We start from the raw sequence: 16,707 nt of genomic DNA, 5'->3' as shown, positions 1-16,707 counted from the left end.
TTTAGTTATGAGTTAAGCGCGTTTAAGTGATTTTCGGGAGGGGACCTTGTATGGGAGCTATGACCAATTATGGACCGATCGGAAAAAAAATTTCACAGTAATATTTCTATGCATATGGGCAATACTTATACCAAATTTTATTTGGATATCTTAATTTAATAACGAGTTATGCGCGTTTAAGTGATTTTCGGGAGGGGACCTTGTATGGGAGCTATGACCAATTATGGACCGATCGGAAAAAACTTTCACAGTAATATTTCTATGCATATGGGCAATACTTACACCAAATTTTATTTGGATATCTTAATTTAGTAATGAGTTATGCGCGTTTAAGTGATTTTCGGGAGGGGACCTTGTATGGGAGCTATGATCAATTATGAACCGATCGGAAAAAAATTTCACAACAATTTTTCTGTGCATATGAGTAATATTTGTAACAAATTTTATATGGATATCTTAATTTAGTTATGAGTTAAGCGCGTTTAAGTGATTTTCGGGAGGGGACCTTGTATGGGAGCTATGACCAATTATGGACCGATCGGAAAAAAATTTCACAGTAATATTTCTATGCATATGGGCAATACTTATACCAAATTTTATATGGATATCTTAATTTAGTACTGAGTTATGCGCGTTTAAGTGATTTTCGGGAGGAGACCTTGTATGGGAGCTATGACCAATTATGGACCGATCGGAAAAAAATTTCACAATAATATTTCTATGCATATGGGCAATACTTATACCAAATTTTATTTGGATATCTTAATTTAGTAATGAGTTATGCGCGTTTAAGTGATTTTCGGGAGGGGACCTTGTATGGGAGCTATGTCCAATTATGGACCGATCTATAAAATTTTTCCTCTGAAAGACTTCTGTTGACATAAGATTTTAATTTGTAAAATTTTGTGAAGATATCGACATTGTGGCGGAAGTTATTAACAAAAAACCCATTTTCCGGGAATATGTACTTTTGTATGGGAGGTATATGAAATTGTGGACCGATTCTGGCAATTTTCAGCAGGGATCAAGATCTTGTGCAGAAACGAATATATGGTGATTTCCATGGCATTATCTTGCATAATTTTCGAGAAAACTACATCAGAATGTGTAAAAAATGCTTATTTTTTTCCGAGGTTGTTTTAAATTTTGATTCATAACTTTTCCCGGTGTGAACCGATTTTGCCCATTTGCAATACCAAACAACTTAGGAAAATGAAGAACATTTTGGGTGAATTTGGTTAAGCTCTATTGCTTCGTTTTATCGTGAGCGTGTTTTACACAGACAGACGGACAGACGGACAGACGGACAGACGGACATAGCTAAATCGACTCAGAATTTGATAAGGACCCAGAATATATATACTTTGTTGGGTCTCAGATGAATATTTCTTGGTGTTACACACGGAATGACAAAGTTATATATACCCTCTATCACCACTGATGGTGGTGGAGGGTATAATAAATCTATTGTAGTAAAATTCGACTTGAATTTTTTTGGCATATAAATCATTATACGAAATTTTTTCCTTAACGGTTGATAATTGGTCACAACTCCCATATAAGGACCATTTCCGAAAATTACTCAAATGCACATTAACAATCAAAGTTATCGGGATAAAATTCGACATAAATATGTAGTTTGTATATATAAATCATTCTACGGATTTTTTCTTCCGGATCGGTCCATAGGTTGTCTTAGCTCCCATATTAATATACATTTTTCTCGACCTAATTAAAATTAGTTTGACACATGCATAAATGTTAGTACCCTCAATAAGGAAACAAAAATTTTGCCAAGTTATCTAAAAATTAGATAGTTAAATGGGTTTCAATAAAAAGTAGCTTGCTGGTGGAGGGTATTTAAGATTCGGCATAGCCGAATATAGCACTCTAACTTGTTCTTTAGAAAAGTTGTCTGAAGCAGAGCAACTTTTTCTATAGGAAAGTCGACTGAAGCAGACCAACTTTTTCTATAGAAAAGTTGTCTGAAGCAGAGCAACTTTTTCTATAAAAAGCTACTTTTTCCTATTGAAAAGTTGTCTAAAGCAGAGCAACTTTCTCTATAGGAAGCAGAGTGACGTTTTCTATAGAAAAGTTGTCTGAAGCAACGTTTTCTATATAAAAGTTGTCTGAAGCAGAGTAACGTTTTCTATAGAAAAGTTGTCTGAAGCTGAGCAACTTTTTCTATAGATAAGTTGTCTACTGCAGAGCAACTTTTTCTATAAGAAAATTGTCTGAAGCCCAGTAACTTTTTCTATAGAAAAGTTGTCTGAAGCAGAGCAACTTTTTCTATAGGAAAGTCGTCTGAAGCAGAGCAACTTTTTCTATAGGAAAGTCGACTGAAGCAGACCAACTTTTTCTATAGAAAAAGTAAACGTTGTTATCAAAGTACAGGTCGCAATTTTCAAGATAATTCAATGAAATTTGGAATACATGTTTGTTTTGACCCAAGGACTAAGCCTATTGAAAATGGTTAAATTCGGTCCATTATTTCACCTAGCTCCCATACAACTGAACCCCCCGAAAAGGGCTTTTGAGCTCATAATTATGTATAATGTTAATGTACCTCGATGAAAGTTCGCACAACTAAGTTTTATACGAGCCTTGATGACCTTGCCGAATTTCGAAATGATCGGACTTCATTTGACCCTAGCCCCCACACAAAGCCCCCTCCAGAAAGTCACTTGAATATCCGCAATTCATTTATTAGCACTGTTATTGTAATGAAATTTAGCACAGACAAATATTATATATATATATAAATACAAATCTATCCAGCACTTTTTATCGGGATCGGTCTACATTTGCTCCTATCCCCCATATAAAGCCTCTTCTTGTAAAATTTTCTAGAACGATTTTAGTTTAGGCAGTAATGAGCGTCAAAGCCATTTTCTGAAGGGGGCTTTATATGGGGGTAGGATGAATTATGAACCGATCCTTATAAAATTTTACAAAGCGATTTAGGTTCCTGTAAAATATGTTCATGTCGAATTACATCGCTATAGATGCTTCTTTTAGACAGTTATGAGCGTTAAAGTCATTTTCTTAAGGGGACCTTAATGGGGATAGGGTCAATTATGAACCGATCCTTATAAAAATTTTACAATGATATTAAGATTCCTATAAAATATGTTCATGTCGAATTTCATCGCTATAGATGCTTCCTTAAGGCAGTTATGAGCGTTAAAGTAATTTTCTGAAGGGTACCTTATATGGGGGTTAGGGTCAATTATGGGCCGATCCTTATAAAATTTTACAATGATATTAAGGTTCCTATAAAATAAGTTCATGTCGAATTTCGTCATTATAGCTGCTTCTTTTAGACAGTTTTGATTGACTCTACCCTCCATATTAAGGTGGACTTTATATGGAGGGTAGAATCAATTATGGACCGATCCTTATAAAATTTTACGAAGGTGTTAAGGTTGCTATCGAATATGTTAATGTCGTATTTCATCCCTATAGCTGCTTCTTTTAGTCAGTTATGAGCGTTAAGTTCATTTTCTGAAGGGGATAGGGTCAATTATTAACCGATCCTTATAAATTTTTACAATCATATTAAGGTTCCTATAAAATATGCTCATGTCGAATTCCATCGCTATAGATGCTTCTTTAAGGCAGTTATGAGCGTTAAAGTCATTTTCTGAAGAGGTCCTTATATGGGGGGTAGGGTCAATTATGGACCGATACTTATAAAATTTTACAGAGCGATTTAGGTTTCATGATGAATATCATCACTATAGATGCTTCTTTTAGTCAGTTATGAGCGTTAAAGTCATTTTGTGAAGGGGATCTTATATGGGGCCTAGGCGAATTCGTGGACCGATATTGCCCATTTTCAATACCAAACAAACTGCATTAATATGAAATGTCTGTGCAAAATTTCAGCCCGCTAGCTACTTCCGGTTGGACTCTATCGTGTTTTCAACAGACAGACAGATAGACAGACGGACTGACATAGCTAGATCGTCTTAGAATTTAATAGGAATCCAAAATATATACACTTCTATGATGAATATTTCGATGTGTTACAAACGCAATGACAAAAACAATATACCCCAATCTTTTTTTATGGCGGTATAAAAATAAATCACATTAAATATTCATAACTGGTGTAGAGTATCATATAGTCGGCCAAGCCCGACTATACTTTCTTACTTGTTTTTGTATGAGATAGGTTATGAGTGCAAACAATGAATTCTTTACTTGGGTTGCGGTTTAACTTACCAGCCTATCGACACGACATTTTATTGTCGCCTCTGTGTGACCAGTGTGAGCTGGTTTAGTACATGGTACACCAAAGTCAGAGATTGGCATTGAATTTGTTTCGGTATTATGTATGTACCACATCGATACCATCTAGTCTCATGGCAGTAGATCCCAAACCATTACTACTGTTATTCAGATGAAGATGATTGCCTACACTAAAGGTACTGCTGCCCACACCAACCGCAGCACCAGCCACAAGCATTTCCTCTTCAACAGCCATAAGATTTTGACTTGTATCAACGGCTACTGTTAGGTCGCCATCAACGATTGAAAGACTTTGAAAGGTGTGATTATACGTGGTTTCAAATGCCATTCCATGACTAAAGGATGTTGCTTGAGTTGTTGAGTGCTGCTGCTGCCTATGTTGTTGGTGGTAAACTGGCAACGATTCAGTTTGAATTCGAGGTTGAAAAATATGATTGCTCTTGTCCTCCTCCATTTCATTCTCTAGTGGTTGTTGTTCTACTTCACAGTTAAATAAGACTGTTGCTGATGATGATTGTAAGCTTGCGATAAATGTTATATTTGTTGTTCAGATATTTGTTCTGGCGGGTGTTGTCGTTTGTACTGACTCTCATTTAATCTACATCAGCTACTCATTCTGCTGCTCCAGTCGAACTTGCCACCACGTCTCTTCATAATATTTTTACTGATGCGGCGGAAGTTTCAACTACTGCCAAAAAATTACATGAAATGGAAAAAAAAATACCGGAAAACGTTAATTTATTGAAGTAAAAAAAGAAAATTGTACACAAAAAGTCTTTAAAAAAATACTATAAGGAAAGAAGGAGAAAAAACTATTTATATTTGTACGATTTTGTACAATGTTGGCAGTAGTAGATGTTCATTTGTGTGAGTATTCATGTCTATGTGTTTTGGTAAAAGGATGGGCTTTTTAATGCTTCATTCCGTTGTTCTTTGCGGCGTCTTTTAAATTTACTTTTTATAATAAAGTTTTCAGTATTTTTTTTTATGAAAGTGATTTCTTTAGTGCTAAGGAAGTGGAAGATATTAAATACAGCGAACAACTTATAAATATATATCTTGAATTATTTAAATTAAAAATATTTCACTTGAAAAGAAATCTATTTTCACCTGTTCAACATGAAATATGTACATATGTGTGTTAATTTGAGCGAGCTTTTCTGAAAATTGTCTGAATGTGACTTATATTATAGAAAAGTTTTCAGTTTCTGAGCAACTTTTTAGATAGAAATGTTGTCAGTTACTAGGCAAGTTTTTACATAGAAAAGTTACTCAGTAACTGACTACATTTCTATGTAAACACTTGTCAGTTTCTGAGCAACATTTTTCATAGAAAAGTTGTCAGTTACTGAGCAACATTTTTCATAGAAAAGTTGTCAGTTACTGAGCAACATTTTTCATAGAAAAGTTGTCAGTTACTGAGCAACTTTTTTCATAGAAAAGTTGACAGTTACTGAGCAACTTTTTTCATAGAAAAGTTGTCAGTTACTGAGCAACTTTTTTCATAGAAAAGTTGTCAGTTACTGAGCAACTTTTTTCATAGAAAAAGTTGTCAGTTACTGAGCAACTTTTTTCATAGAAAAGTTGTCAGTTTCTGAGCAACTTTTTTCATAGAAAAGTTGTCAGTTTCTGAGCAACTTTTTTCATAGAAAAGTTGTCAGTTTCTGAGCAACTTTTTTCATATAAAAGTTGTCAGTTTCTGAGCAACTTTTTTCATTGAAAAGTTGTCAATTTCTGAGCAACATTTTTCATAGAAAAGTTATCAGTTACTGAGCAACTTTTTTCATAGAAAAGTTGTCAGTTACTGAGCAACTTTTTTCATAGAAAAGTTGTCAGTTACTGAGCAACTTTTTTCATAGAAAAGTTGTCAGGTACTGAGCAACTTTTTTCATAGAAAAGTTGTCAGTTACTGAGCAACTTTTTTCATAGAAAAGTTGTCAGTTACTGAGCAACTTTTTTCATAGAAAAGTTGTCAGTTACTGAGCAACTTTTTTCATAGAAAAGTTGTCAGTTACTGAGCAACTTTTTTCATAGAAAAGTTGTCAGTTACTGAGCAACTTTTTTCATAGAAAAGTTGTCAGTTACTGAGCAACTTTTTTCATAGAAAAGTTGTCAGTTACTGAGCAACTTTTTTCATAGAAAAGTTGTCAGTTACTGATCAACTTTTTTCAAAGAAAAGTTGTCAGTTACTGATCAACTTTTTTCAAAGAAAAGTTGTCAGTTTCTGAGCAACTTTTTTCATAGAAAAGTTGTTAGTTTCTGAGCAACTTTTTCATAGAAAAGTTGTTAGTTTCTGAGCAACTTTTTCATAGAAAAGTTGTCAGTTTCTGAGCAACTTTTTCATAGAAAAGTTGTCAGTTACTGAGCAACTTTTTTCATAGAAAAGTTGTTAGTTTCTGAGCAACTTTTTCATAGAAAAGTTGTCGGTTACTGAGCAACTTTTTTCATAGAAAAGTTGTCAGTTACTGAGCCACTTTTTCCATAGAAAAGTTGTCGGTTACTGAGCAACTTTTTCCATAGAAAAGTTATCGGTTACTGAGCAACTTTTTTTTATAGAAAAGTTGTCAGTTACTGAGCAACTTTTTTCATAGAAAAGTTGTCAGTTACTGAGCAACTTTTTTCATAGAAAAGTTGTCAGTTACTGAGCAACGTTTTTCATAGAAAAGTTGTCAGTTACTGAGCAACTTTTTTCATAGAAAAGTTGTCAGTTACTGAGCAACTTTGTCCATTGAAAAGTTGTCAGTTACTGAGCAACCTTTCCTATAAAAAAGTTGTTAGTTTCTGAATAACTTTTTCTATTGAGATATGGTCAGAATCTGACCAACTTTAAGAATACGAAATTTATCAGAGTTTTTGTATAGAAATGTTGTCAGAATCTGAGTGACTTTTTTTAGAAAAGTTATCATTTTCTAAAAATCATTTTGCAGAAAAAAATTTCGGTTTCTATGCAAGAAATGTTTTTTTAAAATTTGCTCAAATTCGTGATGTTTTTTCCATTAACATTTAAGCTCTTGATATAACAATTCTACATTTGTAAGTTTACCATTTTCAAAAAAAGTTTTTTGTTTGCTTTTCAATCTTATTTACATGGTTCAGCGTGAGTTCCCTTTTTGCTACTTTATTATTCTGAAATATTTTTTCAGTAAGTTTTCATTTATTAATTTGAATAAACAATGAATATTGTAAAAAGTGTTGAAATTTTTAAGAAGAAAGCAAAATAAATGGCACAAAAAAAAAACACAAAGTTTTAAGTGGCTTTTATTTTTAAAGAAAACTAAATGTTTGAAGTGTTTACAAAATGTCATCAATGGCGGGCAAGAGATGCAATTAGCAGCTAGTAAGAGTAGAACAAATTGTATATTAATTATTAAACTATAAATATTTATTAAGATTTTTGCTGTTATTGGTGAAGAAATGTAAAAGAAAAGAAAAAAAAAATATTTATAAATAGTTAATAAAGCTCTTTAATTGTGAAATATATTTCTTTGAAGGTTTTTTATTGCAGATTTTTAATTAAGATTTTGTAAGTGAAATTGGTAGAAAATTGTGTTCTTTAATTTAAAGATATATTCTAGTAATTTCAGTTTTAGTTTAAATTATGCTTTCAACGAATAATAACTGCATGAGTTTCAAATTAACTTTTTCTCAATACCTTGCTATGAGCAACAATTTCTTTGATTTTATAAATTTTTGTTGGTTTCTTAGGAAATTCTTATTTAATTTGAATATTATTAAATTTTTAGAAATGTGTTTAATTAATTATACCCTACACCACATTAGTGGGGAGGGTATATTGGATTTGTGCTGACGTTTGTAACGCACAATAATATTGGTCCTATACCCACCTTAAAGTATACCAATCGGCTCAGAATCATTTTCTGAGTCGATTTAGCTATGTCCGTCCGTCCGTCCGTCTGTCCGTCCGTCCATGTAAACCTTGTAATCAAACTACAGGTCGCAATTTTGATGATAATTCAATGAAATTCGGTACATGATCTTCTATTGTCCCAGGGACGAAGCCTATTGAAAATGGTTAAGATCGGTCCATTATTTCTAGCCCCCATACAACTGAACCCCCCAATAGGGCTCGTAATCCTTGTAATCAAACTACAGGTCGCAATTTTGGAGATAATTAAATGAAATTTGGCACATGATCTTTTATGGTATCGTAGACGAAGCCTATTGAAAATGGTTAACATCGGTTCATTATTTCACCTAGCCCCCATACAACTGCACCCCCGAATAGGGCTTTTAAAATTAGTAATCAAACTACAGGTCGCAATTTTGGATATAATTCAATGAAATTTGGCACATGATCTTTTATGGTACCGTAGATGAAGCCTGTTGAAAATAGTTTACATCGGTCCATTATTTCACCTAGCCCCCATACAACTGAACCCCTCGAATAGGGCTTTTAAAACTTGTAATCAAACTAGAGGTCGCAATTTTGAAGATAATTCAATGAAATTTGGCACATGATCTTTTATGGTATCGTAGACGAAGCCTATTGAAAATGGTTAACATCGGTCCATTATTTCACCTAGCCCCCATACAACTGAACCCCCGAATAGAGCTTTTAAAACTTGTAATCAAACTACAGGTCGCAATTTTTGAGATAATTCAATGAAATTTGAGACATGATCTTTTATGGTACCGTAGATGAAGCCTGTTGAAAATGGTTTACATCGGTCCATTATTTCACCTAGCCCCCATACAACTGAACCCCTCGAATAGGGCTTTTAAAACTTGTAATCAAACTAGAGGTCGCAATTTTGAAGATAATTCAATGAAATTTGGCACATGATCTTTTATGGTATCGTAGACGAAGCCTATTGAAAATGGTTAACATCGGTCCATTATTTCACCTAGCCCCCATACAACTGAACCCCCGAATAGAGCTTTTAAAACTTGTAATCAAACTACAGGTCGCAATTTTAGAGATAATTCAATGAAATTTGGCACATGATCGTTTATGGTACCGTAGATGAAGCCTGTTGAAAATGGTTTACATCGGTCCATTATTTCACCTAGCCCCCATACAACTGAACCCCTCGAATAGCGCTTTTAAAACTTGTAATCAAACTAGAGGTCGCAATTTTGAAGATAATTCAATGAAATTTGGCACATGATCTTTTATGGTATCGTAGACGAAGCCTATTGAAAATGGTTAACATCGGTCCATTATTTCACCTAGCCCCCATACAACTGAACCCCCGAATAGAGCTTTTAAAACTTGTAATCAAACTACAGGTCGCAATTTTGGAGATAATTCAATGAAATTTGGCACATGATCTTTTATGGTACCGTAGATGAAGCCTGTTGAAAATGGTTTACATCGGTCCATTATTTCACCTAGCCCCCATACAACTGAACCCCTCGAATAGCGCTTTTAAAACTTGTAATCAAACTAGAGGTCGCAATTTTGAAGATAATTCAATGAAATTTGGCACATGATCTTTTATGGTATCGTAGACGAAGCCTATTGAAAATGGTTAACATCAGTCCATTATTTCACCTAGCCCCCATACAACTGAACCCCCGAATAGAGCTTTTAAAACTTGTAATCAAACTACAGGTCGCAATTTTGGAGATAATTCAATGAAATTTGGCACATGATCTTTTTTGGTACCGTAGATGAAGCCTGTTGAAAATGGTTTACATCGGTCCATTATTTCACCTAGCCCCCATACAACTGAACCCCTCGAATAGCGCTTTTAAAACTTGTAATCAAACTAGAGGTCGCAATTTTGAAGATAATTCAATGAAATTTGGCACATGATCTTTTATGGTATCGTAGACGAAGCCTATTGAAAATGGTTAACATCGGTCCATTATTTCACCTAGCCCCCATACAACTGAACCCCCGAATAGAGCTTTTAAAACTTGTAATCAAACTACAGGTCGCAATTTTGAAGATAATTCAATGAAATTTGGCACATGATCTTTTATGGTATCGTAGACGAAGCCTATTGAAAATGGTTAACATCGGTCCATTATTTCACCTAGCCCCCATACAACTGAACCCCCGAATAGAGCTTTTAAAACTTGTAATCAAACTACAGGTCGCAATTTTGGAGATAATTCAATGAAATTTGGCACATGATCTTTTATGGTACCGTAGATGAAGCCTGTTGAAAATGGTTTACATCGGTCCATTATTTCACCTAGCCCCCATACAACTGAACCCCTCGAATAGCGCTTTTAAAACTTGTAATCAAACTAGAGGTCGCAATTTTGAAGATAATTCAATGAAATTTGGCACATGATCTTTTATGGTATCGTAGACGAAGCCTATTGAAAATGGTTAACATCGGTCCATTATTTCGCCTAGCCCCCATACAACTGAACCCCCGAATAGAGCTTTTAAAACTTGTAATCAAACTACAGGTCGCAATTTTGGAGATAATTCAATGAAATTTGGCACATGATCTTTTATGGTACCGTAGATGAAGCCTGTTGAAAATGGTTTACATCGGTCCATTATTTCACCTAGCCCCCATACAACCGAACCCCCGAATAGGGCTTTTAGGTTCATAATTATGTTTAATATACTCATATCTCGACAAAAAGCTGCAAAAACCAATTTGTATACAAGACTTGATGACCCCCACGAATTCCATAATAATAGGTTCTCATATAACCCTAGCCCCTATGAAAAGCCCCCATCAAAATTTCACTTAAACGTCCACAATTTTATTCAACAATAAACGGCTTAAGTATGTATATCTAAGGTAAGGTGCAATTCAACTTAAATGCTTTATTATGGCAACAAAATCACATTATATTTTTGTCAAAGGTGTAGGGTATTATATGGTCGGCCTCGCCCGACTATAATTTCTTACTTGTTTTTAGGTTGACATCATTAGCAAGAGATTTATTATTGACTAGATAAAATATTTTTATTTTGTCTTCTTAAATTTTCATTTGTATTCATTATATGAAAATACTTAAAGATTCTCGTTTTTCAAGTTTAATTTCCTTATTTGTCTTTTTCTATAAGTGACATGCTTAAAATTAAAAAAAAAAATCTTTTTGAATTTCCTTGGTGAGTCTTTAAGATTTTTTTTCTTATTTGTTGGTAAAATGTTTGAGTGTTTGCTTGTAAGTATGTTCATGTGTGTTTTTATACCCACCATCAAAAAAGATGGTGGGTATAAAACGATCTAGCCATGTCCGTCCGTATGTCCGTCTGTCTGTCCATCTGTTGTAAATACTATAGAGTCCAAACGGAAGCAGCTAGCAAACTGAAATTTTGCACAAATATTTTATATAGATGCAGTTTGTTTGGTATTGAAAATGGGTAATATCGGTCCACGATTTCGCCTAGGCCCCATATAAGGTCCCCTTCAGAAAATGACATCAACGCTCATAACTGACTAAAAGAAGCAGCTATAGCGATGAAATTCGACATAAACATATTTTATAGGAACCTCAATATCTTTGTAAAATTTTATAAGGATCAGTCCATAATTGACCCTACCCCCATAGAAGGTCCCCTTCAGAAAATGACTTTAACGCACATAACTGTCTAAGAGAAACATTTATAGCGATGAAAATCGACATGAACATATTATATAGGAACCTTAAAATCATTGTAAAATTTTATAAGGATCAGTCCATAATTGACCCTATCCCCCATATAAGGTCCCCCTCAGAAAATGACATTAATGCCCATTACTGACTAAAAGAAGCAGCTATAGCGATGAAATCCGACATAAACATATTTTTTAGGAACGTTAACATCATTGTAAAATTTTATAAGGTTCGGTCCATAATTTACCCTATCCCCCATAAAAGATCCCCTTCAGAAATTGACATTAACGCTCATATCTAACTAAAAGAAGCAGCTATAGCGATGAAATTCGACATAAACATATTTTATAGGAACCTTTATATTTTTGTAAAATTTTAAAAGAATCTGTCAATAATTGACCCTACCCTCCATATAAGGTCCCCTTCAGAAAATGACTTTAACGCACATAACTGTCTAAGAGAAACATTTATAGCGATGAAAATCGACATGAACATATTCTATAGGAACCTTAAAATCATTGTAAAATTTTATAAGGATCAGTCCATAATTGACCCTATCCCCCATATAAGGTCCCCCTCAGAAAATGACATCAATGCCCATTACGACATATACATATTTTTTAGGAACGTTAATATCATTGTAAAATTTTATAAGGTTCGGTCCATAATTTACCATATCCCCCATAAAAGATCCCCTTCAGAAATTGACATTAACGCTCATATCTAACTAAAAGAAGCAGCTATAGCGATGAAATTCGACATAAACATATTTTATAGGAACCTTTATATTTTTGTAAAATTTTAAAAGAATCTGTCAATAATTGACCCTACCCCCCATATAAGGTCCCCTTCAGAAAATGACTTTAACGCTCATAACTGTCTAAAAGAAGCATCTATAGCGATGAAATTCGACATGAACATATTTTATAGGAACCTTAATATCATTGTAAAATTTTATAAGGATCGGTCCATAATTTACCCTACCCCCCATATAATGTCCCCTTCAGAAAATGGCTTTAAGGCTCATAACTGTCTAAAAGAAGCATCTATAGCGATGAAATTCGACATGAACGTATTCTATAGAAACCTAAATCGCCTTGTAAAATTTTATAACGATCGGTCCATAATTGATACAACTTCCATATAAGGTCCCCTTCAAAAAATGGCTTTAACGCTCATTTCTAGCCTAAACTAAAATTTGACCCGGATCGGTCCATAATTGACCAAACGTCCCCCCTAAATAAGGGGGAAAATAACTTTAATGCTTTTTACTACCTTAAGAATACAAGTACAGCGACAAAATTCGACAAAAATGTCTCTATACATACAAAGCTCTAAAAGAATTCATTCCCTAATTCTTTTTTTGAAATTGAGTTATATTTTAAAGAATTAAACAAATATGAATGATCATTCAATTGAATTCATTCCTATAAATAATGAATTCTCTTAGGAATTAATTCAATGGAATATAAACCCAAGGAATTCAGCTTTTGAATTTAAATTCAAAGAATGATTTTAAAGAATGGTAGATTCAAAAATTTAAAGCCGAATTAAAAATATAAGGGAATTAATTCCAAATAGAATTCATTCTTTCCAGGCTTTGTATACATATATGTAATAAATGAGAAAATTATTTTGATAATAACAAAAGCATCAATTCTTAAATATCAAAGTTTATTTATAAGGAAGCATTCCTTTTTGGCAATGATTTGATGGTGGGTATACAAGATTCGGCACAGCCGAATATAACACTCTTACTTGTTTCTATTGTCATATTCAATGATTTTTTTCTCTTATTTAATGTTACGATTTCCTATTTTCTTTTTCTCGCTTTATTCCTATTATGTCTATGATTATATCCCATTTTCCTGATGTGTTTATGTAAGTATATAATCATCAGAGTGAGTTTCTTTTTAGCGCGTTTGTGTATCTACATTAATACTGCAAATGATTTCCATTTAGTTTTCCTCAATTCAAATACTGACGTTAATGACAAACTGTTCTTTATTTCCGGTTCAAAAATTCAATTAAATTCAAATGTAGGTGATTTACTTAGTTATTTCAATTATTTTCAACAGCATTCGTCATTGTATCCAGAGAAGAGTATGTGACAAATTTTAACAAATTATATTGAAGATTGCGAGCTGTAGTGTGCACAAAACGTTTGTACGGTTACAAATACTGACATACATAGGTTAATCGAATCAGAAAGTGATTCTGAACCGATTGATATACTTAAGGACAAATATTTTTGAGTGTTACAAGCATCAGTATATTAGACGTAGTTAAAATATAAACAGCCGAAATCGGAAGGTCCGGATGTATGGGGGCTAGGGCAGAAATTGAGCCGATCCTTATAAAATGTATTATTGGGAATTATCTATATACATACATATACAAAAATGAATGTGTGTTCGGGAAGATTGTAGTATATTTGTCGTAGTTATGAGCTAAAAGGGCCAAATCGGTAGGTACGGTTGTATGGGGGCTAGGGCAAAGATTGGTCCGATCCTTATAACATTTAATGTCGACATTTATGTTTATATAAAATCTATTTGTGCCAAATTTCATTGTGATACTAGTGTTTATAAGTGAATTGTGGACATTGATGTCATCTGAAGGGAATTTTGTATGGGGGATAGGGTCAAATAATGCCCGATCATTATAAAAATCGACAGTGTTATTTATAATTATATCAAACTTAGTTGTGCCGATTTTTGGAGAGATAGTGGTATATTTGACAAAGTTATGAGCTTAAAGGCCCAAATCGGAAGGTCCGGTTATATGGGGGCTAGGGCAAAACTAGGGCCGATCCCTATAAAATTTAATGTTAGGAATTATGTTTATATAAAACTCATTTGTGCCAAGTTTCATCGTGATACTAGTGTTTATAAGTGAATTGTGGACATTCAAGTCATTTTCTGAGGGGGACGTATGGGGGCTAGGGTCAAATAATGCCCGATCTTTACGAAAATCACTGGAATTATTAAGACGTATATAAAACTAAATTTTGCCAATTTTTGTAGAGATAGTAGATCATTTAACATCCTATTCGGGGGGTCCAGTTGTATGGGGGCTAGGTGAAATAATGGACCAATTTCAACCATTTTAGCCTTCGTTCTTGGAATGAGACGGACATAGCTTAATCGACTCAGGAAGTGATTCTGAGCCGATTGGTATACTTGGGTGTTACAAACATCAGCACAAACGCATAGTACCCTCCCCACTATAGTGGTGTAGGGTAAAAAAATACAAAGTGAGAGTTTTTTTATTAAATAAGCAAATACATAATAGTAGTTTGTAGTTTTATACCCTACACCATTATAGTGGAGAGGGTATTATGCATTTGTGCTGATTTTTGTACTGCATAGAAATATTGGTCCTACACTTTCTTAAAGTATTCCTGACTCAGAATTATGATTAAGGCCGTCCGTCGGTATTTCCGTCCGACTGGCTGTCCATGTAAAATTTGTGCGCAAGGTACAAATGAATAATGAATAATTTTCAAAATATACTAATGCTGTGGGGTATCATATGGTCGGCCATGCCCGACTATACTTTTCTACTTCCTCATTATGAAAAATTTGATTTGTTGGTGTTTGGATTATCGTAATACTTAATATAGTAGTTTATCCCTTGCTAATAGAGAATCTTTGGGGAATATTTGGGGCATGACTAGACATTCCAGTAGACACAAACTTTTGTGTATTTATTACTATAGAACTACATATATCCCTGATTCCACATTAAACTGATAAGTTTACTTACATGATCTACTGTTAAAGTAGAACATCATTATAATTCTTTAAAAATTCACATTTCATCTCATTTCATACATTGTCCTCGCATGTTTACTCACCCTCTATAGCTCTCTTTTGCTTTTACGCCCATTTTCAACTTTGTCTTTAGGTTTGTTAGTTCTATATTTTTGTCATATTTTAATATGCTTCTGCTTTGTTTTTGTTGGTGTTATTGTTATTTAAGAATTTTTACACAATTTCATTTGCAGAAGGAAGAGAAAGAAAAACGAAATGCAGAAAAGTTTATTGTCATTGTTGTGAAATTGTGACATGATTGTCATGGTAGTAGAAATAATGTTCATATGTTGTTGTTGGTATTTTTCCATTGACACAAATACATACTGTCCTATATGCACATATACATACATATGCATATGTATGTCAGTACGTTTATTCATATAAACATTTAACGCATACTGGTATACACCCCAGCAGTCAATCTATCCGGTCTCTTTAAATACTAAATATACTTTTGACATCCGTAGAAGTGGGTTATTCCCTAGATAGTAACAAGACCAACAATTACACTAGCTTTGAGTATTCTGTATGTCAATACTCAAGGATAATATAAAATGGGGACTTTCACTTTTACCAACAGGGTATGTGGGATATAATCATATGTTTGTAACACAATGTTTTAAATGCGACTATCAAATAATGTATGTGCATATGTCTGTACTTTGTAGTTATTGTTGATAATTTATACTAGGGATGTAACGAATGCTCGCATTCGCATATGCGAATGCGAATAATTCGCTTCATTTTTTACATTCGCATTTGCTTTCGCATTCGCTAAAATTAAGCGAATAATTCGATTCATTAAAAAAAAATAAAAAAAAATCTGGCAACGTTTTTTTTTGCGAAAATAAATTAAAAGAAACGTCAAAAACAAGTAAACATCAAATACGTTTTTTTACGGTTAATGTTTGCTGTTTATTGAAAAGCGTGAAAAGTATTTAAAATGAAGCCAAAATCAAGCAGTGTTTGGAAATATTTTACAATTTTAGGAAAAGAAAAAGCCAAATGTACAATTTGTGAAAAAATATTATCCCGTAAGGGTCGGTGCACAAGTGGCTTGATTATTCATTTAAAACACAAACACAATGAGGAGTACAAAAAA

The 16,707-nt window shown here is 33.6% G+C and overlaps 1 long non-coding RNA gene across 1 annotated transcript in view; it reads right to left on the bottom strand.

Annotated features, from left to right (window-relative positions):
- LOC119612916 overlaps positions 1 to 4,919 on the bottom strand; it is a 47,895-nt gene extending 42,976 nt beyond the window's left edge. Inside the window, exon 1 of the long non-coding RNA XR_005232190.1 lies at positions 4,228 to 4,919. This is a non-coding gene — a long non-coding RNA (uncharacterized LOC119612916). The remainder of the gene's footprint in view (positions 1 to 4,227) is intronic.
- Positions 4,920 to 16,707: the final 11,788 nt, after the last annotated feature.

Source organism: Lucilia sericata, unplaced genomic scaffold, assembly GCF_015586225.1.
Source record: "Lucilia sericata isolate MDLA Ls3-8-SP2 unplaced genomic scaffold, ASM1558622v1 Contig001872F_arrow, whole genome shotgun sequence".
Lineage (NCBI taxonomy): Eukaryota > Metazoa > Arthropoda > Insecta > Diptera > Calliphoridae > Lucilia > Lucilia sericata.
This window is presented reverse-complemented; position numbering and strand designations above follow the sequence as displayed.